We start from the raw sequence: 10,178 nt of genomic DNA, 5'->3' as shown, positions 1-10,178 counted from the left end.
AAGCAGGCTCCCCGCTGTGCAGAAAGCCCGATGTGGGGCTCAATCCCAGGACCCTGAGATCATGACCTGAGCGGAAGGCAGAGGCTTAACCCACTGAGCCAAGAGTGTGTGACTCTTGATTTCTGGGTTGTGAGTTTGAGCCCCCACATTGAGCATGGAGCCTACTTAAAATTAAAAAAAAAAAAAAAATTATCCTACAGTTTGAGTTTTTGCAGTGTTGTTCTATGAATTTTAGCAAAGATACAGACTCACATAACCAATGTCACAATCAGGATCTCCTTGTTTTGTTAATTACTGAGAGACGAGTAATGAAATCTTCAACAATAACTGTGATTTGTATATTTATTTCTTTCAAAATTTTTACCAGCAGTTGTTGATATGATAGGTGAAGTTACTTTTTCCTTTTGTAGTTAATCATATTTTATTATTTTTTGAAACTATTATTCTATTTTCATCAAAATTTTAGTTTATTCATTGATTTTATTGATATAAATTCATAATTTCATGTTTTATCTAATGAGCTACTGTCTGTTAATATTTAATATCATTACTTATTTTGCAGCTCACATTATACCTGATTTCATCATTGGAACCTCTTCAAGCTTGCTCTTGAATCCTTTTGATATGTCCTTGTCATTCTTTGGCCATTAGTTCTTTTTTTTTTTTTTTATTTGACAGAGAGAAATCACAAGTAGGCAGAGAGGCAGGCAGAGAGAGAGGAGGAAGCAGGCTCCCTGCCAAGCAGAGAGCCCGATGCGGGACTCGATCCCAGGACCCTGAGATCATGACCTGAGCCAAAGGCAGAGGCTTAACCCTCTGAGCCACCCAGGCACCCGGCCATTAGTTCTTAAAGTACTTCAGGTACCTTATTTTTTTCTACTTTCTGAAGTTCTGATTAGGCTTATGTTAGACTCAGCCTTTTTCTTTCTGTGCTACAGTTTGAAGAGATTCTTTTGCCCTGTCTTCAAGGTCACTGTTTTTTTCTTATATGGTGTCTGATCTGATGTTAAGTCAATCTAATGAATTTTTCATATCAGATAATACATTTTTTAGTTCCAGAATTTTTATTTTGTTCTGTTTTATGGGTTACATTTCTTAATTGACATTTCTCATTTATTCCCTTATTATGCTCATGGTTTCCTTTAAGTCCTTGAACATTTAATGACAGATTTTTTAAAAAGTCATTTTTGGCTCTTTATTTTTTGGGGGGTCTCTCTCTATTGATTAATTTTTCTTCTGATTATGGATCACCTTTTCCTGGTTCTTTGAGAATGTCTAGTAATTTTATTTATTAAACAATTTTTAAAAAATATATATATTTATTTATTTGAGAGAGAAACAGTATGAATATGGGAAGGGACAGAAGAGAGGGAGAATCACAAGCATATGGTGATTCTCCCTGCTGAGTGTGGGACCCAATGTGGGGCTCCATCTCATGACTCTGAGATCATGACCTGAGCTGAAATTAAGAGGTGGAAACTTAACTGACTGAGCCACCCAGGCACCTGAATGTCTAGTAATTTTAGATTACAGGATGAACATGATGGATTCCACGCTATAGAATTTGATTTTCTTTTTATTTAGTAAATATATTTTTTCAAGATTTATTTATCTTAGAGAGGGAGAGAGAGATTGGAGGGAGGGGCAGTGGAAGAGAGATTGAATCTTCAAGCAGATTCCGTGTTGAATGTGGAGCCAGACTTGGGGCTCTATCCTAGGACACTGAGATCATGACATGAGCTGAAATTCAGAGTCAGTGGCTTAATGGATTGAGCCAGCCAGGCACTCCTATTTTCTTTTTAAATTATTTTATTTATTTATTTATTTGTCATAGTGAGAGCAAGCAAGCGCAAGCAGGGGAAGTAGCAGGCAGAGAGAGAAGTAGGGAGAGGGAGAAGGAGATTCCCTGATGAACAAGGACCCCCATGTGGGACTTGATTCCAGAACCCTGGGATCACGACCTGAGTTGAAGATTTATTCTTAACTGACTGAGCCACCCAGGTGTCTCCCTGTTTTCTCTTAAAAAAAAAAAAAATTGTACGTTGAGCAATGTTGAGGCTTCTTCTGGTAGGCAATTAATTTACTTGTGTAGCTGGGTGCCTGGATGGCTCAGTTGTTAAGTGTCTGCCTTTGGCTCAGGTCATGATCCCAGGGTCCTGAGATTGAGCCCTGCACTGGGCTCCCTGGTCAGCAGGAGGCTGCTTCTCTCTCTCCCACTCCCCCTGTTTGTGTTTTTGCTCTCTCTCTCTGTCAGATAAATACATAAAATCTTAAAAAAAATTTTACTGTGCATCAAATTAATCCTTTCATTCTTGTTTTTAAACTTTATTAGGGTGTGTCTAAAACAATCCTTTCTCTAGGGTTATATTATCCCTAATGCCTAGGCTTTGCCTCCTTTGGGGTCTTTTCTGAATGCCCAATATGGTTTAGAAATTTTCTCCACTTCGGTGTTTTTTGTTTTTATGGGTTTTTTTTGTTTGTTTTTGGTGGGCAGCAAAGCAATGTTTATTGAATGATAGCAAAATGACAGTACAAAGCTCTTGAGGAGGGAGGGACCCAAAAAGGTTGACCTTCTCCACTTTGGTTGGTTTATTGGAACTTTAATATCTTCGAGCCCCATGAAAGCTCTGGTATCTCCATTCAGCTCATAGTTCAGCACTTGTAATTTTAGCACTTGTAATTTCCCCAGCATTTGTTCTTTGCTCTACCTCATATAGTCTTACCCTGGCTTGTGTAGATATTTAACAAAAGATCCAAACAGAGGGTGCCTGTGTGGCTCAATTGGTTAAGCTGCTGCCTTCAGTTCAGGTCATGATCCCAGTGTCCTGGGATGAAGTCCTATAGTGGGTTCCCTGCTCAGTGGGGAGTCTGCTCCTCCCTCTGTCCCTCCTTTCCTCCCCCTCAACTCCTATGCACAGTGGGCTCTCTCTCTTTCCCTCTCGTAAAAATAAATAAATAAAATCTTTAAAAAAAATACCCAAACAGACTCCTATGCAGCTATCTAAAGCTTCTTCTTTACTCCTCTCTGGTATCCTGCCCTGCAAATTCCAGCCATACTGATAGCCTTGAACTCCAATCCTTTTCTCCTTGGTTCAGTAACACCACTGTGCCCTCTTTGGATTACCTCTCCTTGTACAGTGGTCCAGAAAGTGCTTCTAGGCAGAAAGCCATGGTGATCATGAGACTTGTCTTATCTGTTTCCATTATCCCAAGGACTACAGTTCCTGACTACTCTTTGGTACCTAAAACCAGTATTTCAGAGTTCATATTCTAGTTGTTTGCAGTGGGAAGACTGGTCTGGTACAATTACTTTGTCATAGCTAGACATGGAAATCTCAAATTGGCTTTACATTACAAATTGGTTTTACATTATATTTTAAGAGACCTTTGTAATTTTTTTATCATGGGGAGCATGCATAGTGACTTGGAAGGAAATATGGGGTCTTCTGTTATTGATAATGTTCTATTTATTGATTTGGGGGCTCCCATGTTGAGTTAGTGAATATTCAGCAAGCTGTAAACTTATGTCAATTTTTCTTTATGTATAACACACTTAAATGTTTTTCCTAGTCCAATATTAGTTTTAGATTCTCAAAAAGGAAATTTCAACTTTATTAAAGACTTTTTTAAACTTGCTATAAAGCTAGGCCTTCCATGGTCTGTGAGTCAAGATTAAAAGCAGAAAAAGGGGGCACCTGGGTGGCTCAGTGGTTAAAGCCTCTGCCTTCAGCTCAGGTCATGATCTCAGGGTCCTGGGATCGAGCCCCACATCGGGCTCTCTGCTCACAGCAGGAAGCCTGCCTCCTCCTCCTCTCTCTCTCTGCCTGCCTCTCTGCCTACTCATGATCTGTCTGTCAAATAAAAAAAATAAATAAATAAAAGCAGAAAAAGATGGTTTGTTCTAGAGATTATGAGGGAAGAAAAAAGAGGGAGGAGCTGATAATAAAAGAGAAGAAGAAGAGAAATGTCTAAAAGAATTTATTAACTGTCTTTCTGTCTTTCTTCAAACAATTCCATAAACTCTTTGGGTGCCTGGCTGGCTCAGTCGGTAGAGCATGTGACTCTTTTTTTTTTTTTTTTAAGATTTTATTTATTTATTTGTCAGAAAGAGAGAGAGAGCACAAGTAGGGAGAGCAGCAGTCAGAGGGAGAAGCAGACTCCCCACAAAGCAAGGAGACTGATGTGGGACTAGATCCGAGGACCCTGAGACTATGCCCTGAAGCCAAAAGCACACACTTAATGACTGAGCCACCCATGTGTCCAAGAGCATGTGACTCTTGACCTCAAGGTCATGATTTCAAGCCCCACTTTGGGCATTGAGCCTACTTAATTAAAAAAACAAAAACAGGGGTGCCTGGGTGGCTCAGTGGGTTAAAGCCTCTGCCTTCAGCTCAGGTCATGATCTCAGGGTCCTGGGATCGAGCCCCACATCGGGCTCTCTGCTCAGCAGGGAGCCTGCTTCTCTCTCTCTCTCTGCCTGCCTCTCTGCCTACTTGTGATCTCTCTCTCTCTGTCAAATAAATAAAATCTTTAAAAAAAAAAAACAACAAAAACAAACAACTCAGTAAACTCTATGCTGCTTATTATTGTTTATATACAGTAGATTTTCTTTTGGGTGTGTGACGAAGTGTTATGTTCTGTTTTTAAGGGTTTCAAGAGGGTAAAATCAGAGGCTTCCCTATTGGATTTACTAAGCAAGGTCTTTTTGCTCAAGGTAACAAAAGCATTCTTTCTTTTTTCCCAGTAATTTCATAGTTTTGTTTCTTAAATTCAAAGCTTTAAAATCATTTGATAGGGGCACCTGTGTGGCTCAGTCAGTTGATTGTTGGACTCTTGGTTTTGGTTCAGATTATGATCTCAGGGTTGTGAGATCTAACTCCCTGTAGGTCTCTGCACTCACTGAGGAGTCTGCTTGGGATTCTCTCCCTCTTCGGCTCCCCCACCCTATTTGTGCACACACACACACACACACACTCTCTCTCTAAAATAAATAAATAAATCTTAGAAAAATAAAACTTTTTTTTAAAGATTTTATTTATTTATTTGACAGAGAGAGATCACAAGTAGGCAGAGAGGCAGGCAGAGAGAGAGAGAGGGAAGCAGGCTCCCTGCTGAGCAGAGAGCCCGATGCGGGACTCGATCCCAGGACCCTGAGATCATGACCTGAGCCGAAGGCAGCGGCTTAACCCACTGAGCCACCCAGGAGCCCAGAAAAATAAAACTTTTTGATAATTCATTTTGTATATAGTATGACAGGCATCTGACTTTTTAAAAATTGGTTAAATATCCCAGTACCACTTATTCATTTATTGAATAATCTCTTTTTTAAGATTTTATTTTTAAGTAAAATCTTAAAAACCCAGTGCAGGGATCAAACTCACAACCCTAAGATCAAAAGTCTTATGCTCCACTGAGTGAGCCAGTCAGGTGCCCTTGAGTAATTTTTTTCCCCCTGATTTAAAATGCTTCCTTTATCATATACTAATCCTTGTAATTATGTAAGCTTATTTGATCTCATTTATTTACTTTTTTTTCCTGCCCCAGTATACCCTTGTTTTAATTACTGTAGCTTTATAGTATTTTTTATATCTGCTAATGCAGGTCTACCATCCTCAGTCTTCCTTTTTTCAAAAAGTATCAATATTTGACTTTGTTTTAATCTCTGCTGAGCAACAGACTTGTACATTTAATTATCTAGTGATAACTGTAGAGTTTTCATGCATCTCAAAAGCATTCATTGTGTAAAAACGTACTGAAAAAGACACTGTGGTGATTACCAAAGGGTGCTCATAGTCTGGTGGCAGATAAGTAAATAAGTAAAAAAAAATAAGTAAAATAAGTAAAAAAGTAAGTAAATAAATAAGTAAAAAAATAAGTAAAAAAAGAAAATACTTAGATAATTGCTAAAATACAGGAAATCCAGGAGAGAAAGTACCTCTCAGGACTGGTATCCTAAGACAAACTCTTCCAAGATAAGCAGTAATTGATCATACAGAAACACTGGGGAGAAGACATTTAAGGCAGAGAGATAACTTATGCAGAGGCACAGTAGCACAAATGAGTAAGGTATGTTCAGGGTACATGTGGTTCAGAATGGCTTATTCACTGATATGTTTATTCATGTTGGATTCAGAGTCAGCTAGAACCATTGAGTTTATTTCAGATTATGAATGGCTTCAAGATTATCTCTTAGAGACCACTCTACTGGTAATATGGAAGATGGCTTAGAGGCAAATGAGAAGAGGTATCATAGGATTTGAATGAAGTGAGTAAGGAAACGGATATCTGACTAGACCCAAGATTTGACTGGATGTGAGTGTGAAAGGAGGAATTCATTCATTCATTCATTCATTCATTCAACAAGTTGAGGGGTGCCTGGGTGGCTCAATCAGTTAAGTGTCTGACTCTTGATTTTGGCTCATGTCATGATCTCAGGGTTGTGAGATTCCACCTCTTCTTAGGATGGGTTGGAGTCTGCTTAAGATTCTTTCTTCCTCTCTTTCTGCTCCTGCCCTGCTCCCTTCCTTCCTCTCTCTCTCAAAAACAAAACAAAGCAAAAACCAAAAACCAAGTTGAATTTAATGAATGTGAAATGAGAATTCTTGGGTTTCTGGCTTGAGCAAAAGGGGAATGGATGGTATCATCTCCCAAGGTTGTGAATATAGGGAGTGGAAAAAGTTTGGGAGGTAAGATATTGATTTCAGATTTGGATGTTCTGAGTTTGCAGTGTTTATGTGTAGTACACCCTGGTATAAATAAAATTTATATGTCTCATTCTGGTTTTAGAGATAAACATTTATTTGTCTTCTATGTATGTGTTAGCAATTGCAGAAGTCATGGTCAAGATTGCCTAGAAAAAATTTCTAGACTGTGAAGAAAGTGACTATCTTGGGGGAAATAACCAGCATTTAACAGGTGGGGAAAAGAATGACTTTTAAGAGTCTACTAAGGAGTCAGAGTTGTCATGGAAACCATGAAGAAGGGAGCAGTTAATGTGTTAAGCAATGCAGAAAGGTGGCAAATGACTAAAAACTGACCACTGAATCCAGTGAAAAGAAGCCTATTGGTGACCATTAATGAGAGCAGTTTTAACTGAGAAAAGGTGGAAGAAGCGAGGAAGTGAGGAAATTTAGATTGAGGGTATCCAAAACAAAATTCAGCACCTTTCCTTCCAATCTGACTCCTCTTCTTATCTCTTAGGCACAAATATTTCCCCCAACCTCCTAAATCAGAAACTCTCTAGTCTCTTCCCTTTCACTTAGTAGGCTTGTCTAATTAGAGCATTAGTACCGTAGGTTCTACTTCCTTAACATTTCTAATATTCCAGAAGGATAAACTCCAAATATCATGATTATCTATGGATGACAGTATATGATCTTTGTTTTCCTGATAGCTTGCTTTTTTGATTTTTCTGGAATGACTATGTATTTACTCATGTAATTAAAATAATAAAAGGTTAAATGTAGTTTTTCTCCTATATCATCTTATATTTGATGTCGGATCTTTGTTTCCAGTCCATTACCCTGGGTCAAACCAGTATTATAATAATTTCTTACCTTCTTTCTGCTACGGGGGCACTCCTCAAATCTATCACTGAGAAGTCAGAATAAATTTTGTAAATACAAATCCTAGTCTGTTCCTCTCCAGTTAATGACCAGATATCTTTGAGGATTAAGTTCAAACTTCTAGCATTTCGTGACAAGTCCTTTGTCTTATCTCCCTCATTTCTTTCCATTCTCTTAATCTGCTTCTACTTATTTTTCAAAGATTAGCAGTAGCTTCTAGCCTTTGCAAATGTTTCCTTCCCCTTTAATTCCTATTCATCCTTTAAATCACTTTAAGAATCACTCTATGTAGGAGGCCTTCACTGCAACCTGCTCGAATTTAGATACCCCTCTCTATTGCTATTGGATTCTATGTACCTCTCAGTCAGTGTTATCGTACTGTATTAATGAGTTGTTCATCTTTTCCTAATTTGTTGGCTATTTAATTTTTTAAAAATATTTTATTTATTTATTTGACAGAGGGAGAGAGATCACAAGTAGGCAGAGCAGCAGGCAGAGAGAGGAGGGGAAGCAGGCTCCCTGATGAGCAGAGAGCCCAATGCAGGGCTAGATCCCAGGACCCTGAGATCATGACCTGAGCTGAAGGCAGAGGCTTAACCCACTGAGCCACGCAAGCGCCCCGGGGTATTTAATTTTTTTTCAGTGAACTGACTATTCATATCCTTTGTTCGTTTTTCTGTTGAATTGTGCTTTTCTTAATTATTTGTAATAATTCTTTAAAAACTTTTTTTTTAAATTAGTTAATGTCTGCGCCCAATGTGCTCAAACTCATGATCCCAAGATCAAGAGTCACATACTCCACTGAGCCAGCCAGAAGCCCCAGTTTGCAGTAATTCTTATTTACGTGGCAATATCTTTTCAGTCTGTTCCTAGGTTTGGAAGGGTTTCTTAGGGTTGTTTTTTTTTTTTGGTGTTTTTGTTACAGTTACTTTTAATTTTTTAATGTAGTAAAATATGTCAAATATTTAACAATAGTTTTATTTTAAAAAAATAAATAATATAAAATTAAAATAATTAAAATAGTTGTGTTTTACTGAAGACTTTTTTTTTAAATTTTTTCCGTTTTTATTTATTTGATAGAGAGAGAAATCACAAGTAGGTAGAGAAGCAGGCAGAGAGAGAGACAGGGAAGCAGGCTCCCCACTGAGCAGAGAGCCCGATGCGGGGCTCCATCCCAGGACCCTGAGACCATGACCTGAGGCGAAGGCAGAGGATTAACCCACTGAGCCACCCAGGCGCCCCTTTACTGAAGACTTTATCCTGGGGTGCCTGACTGGCTCAGTTGGTGGAGCATGTGACTTTTCATCTTGGGGTGGTGAGTATGAGCCCCAAATTGGGTATAGAGATTAAAAAAAGACTTTATCCTAAAAATATAAATTTACTTTCTTATGTATTTAATATTTGTTTTTTATACCCTTTGATTTTAATTTTGAATAAGCATTGTCCACATTATTAGTCCCTTCATAAATATAATTATCTATGGTTGAAAATTTAGTCAGTGAATTTATTGAATGTCCACTTAAGGTGTTGGCATTCTGGGTGCTGGGAATTACAATGGTGAACAAAAAGATCCTTAATTGAGGGGAGCCTGGGTGGCTCAGTGGGTTAAAGCCTCTGCCTTCAGTTCAGGTCATGATCCCAGGGTCCTGGGATCCAGCCCCGCATTGGGCTCTTTGCTCAGCGCGTAGCCTGCTTCCCACGCCCCCCGCTGCCTGCCACTCTGCCTACTTGTGATCTCTCTGTCAAATAAATAAATAAAATCTTTAAAAAATAAAAAAAAAAAAGATCCTTAGTTGAGATCACATTGTAGAGATGGCAGACAATGAACATGTAAAGAATCCAAATAATTACTGCTTTTAATGGCGACAATGAAGGAAATAAAATGGGGAGCTACTTCTTAGAGCGGTCACTGAAGGTCTTAATATAAGTAGGCAGAGGTTGTGTACATAAAACAGTTCCCTTGAATAATCTCATAATTTACTCAACTATTCTTTAGTGTTGGGTTTTTAGATTTCTTCCACGTTTACCATTATCCTAATAAATAATGCTGTTAGGAATAACTCCCTCTGTATTCTCATTTATTTCCATGGAATAGTTTCCTAGAAATGTAATTACTGGATAGGAACAGAGTATTTTTATACAGACTGCCAAGTTGCTTTCATGAGGGAATTCCAATACATACTCGCCGATGAGTAAGCTAAATACTGCTCTGAGATTTCAGAGTGGAAAAAGTTAAGTAAAAAACGGCACGTTTGGGCTGAGCAAAATGTAAAGCTACGTAAGCTGACCTGGCTTTACTAGTGAGGGGCGGCAGGGTGATGAACAGGGAAAGCTTCTAGACCCATTTCTGCCATCCCGTGACCTTCCCAGGCTCCTCTCTGAGCCTTCACTGTCCTTTAACTCGGTAGGTTCGGCTCAGGCTGTATATTTTCCAGCGTCTTCAGATCAAACATCACCTACATCATCCAAAGATAAGACAGCAGCTTGCGGAATTGTTTTAGTCAGTAAGCTGAATCAGCATTCGCCAGGAAACGCCAACTAATCACTCGAGAGCACTTCCGGCGGCCGGGACAAAGGGTTTGAAGTCTCAGGGACGGCACTTCCGGATAATTA

Source organism: Lutra lutra, chromosome 10 (genome assembly GCF_902655055.1).
Source record: "Lutra lutra chromosome 10, mLutLut1.2, whole genome shotgun sequence".
NCBI classification, from domain to species: domain Eukaryota; kingdom Metazoa; phylum Chordata; class Mammalia; order Carnivora; family Mustelidae; genus Lutra; species Lutra lutra.
The sequence above is the reverse complement of the archived record's forward strand: the minus strand, read 5'-3'. Positions refer to the sequence as shown.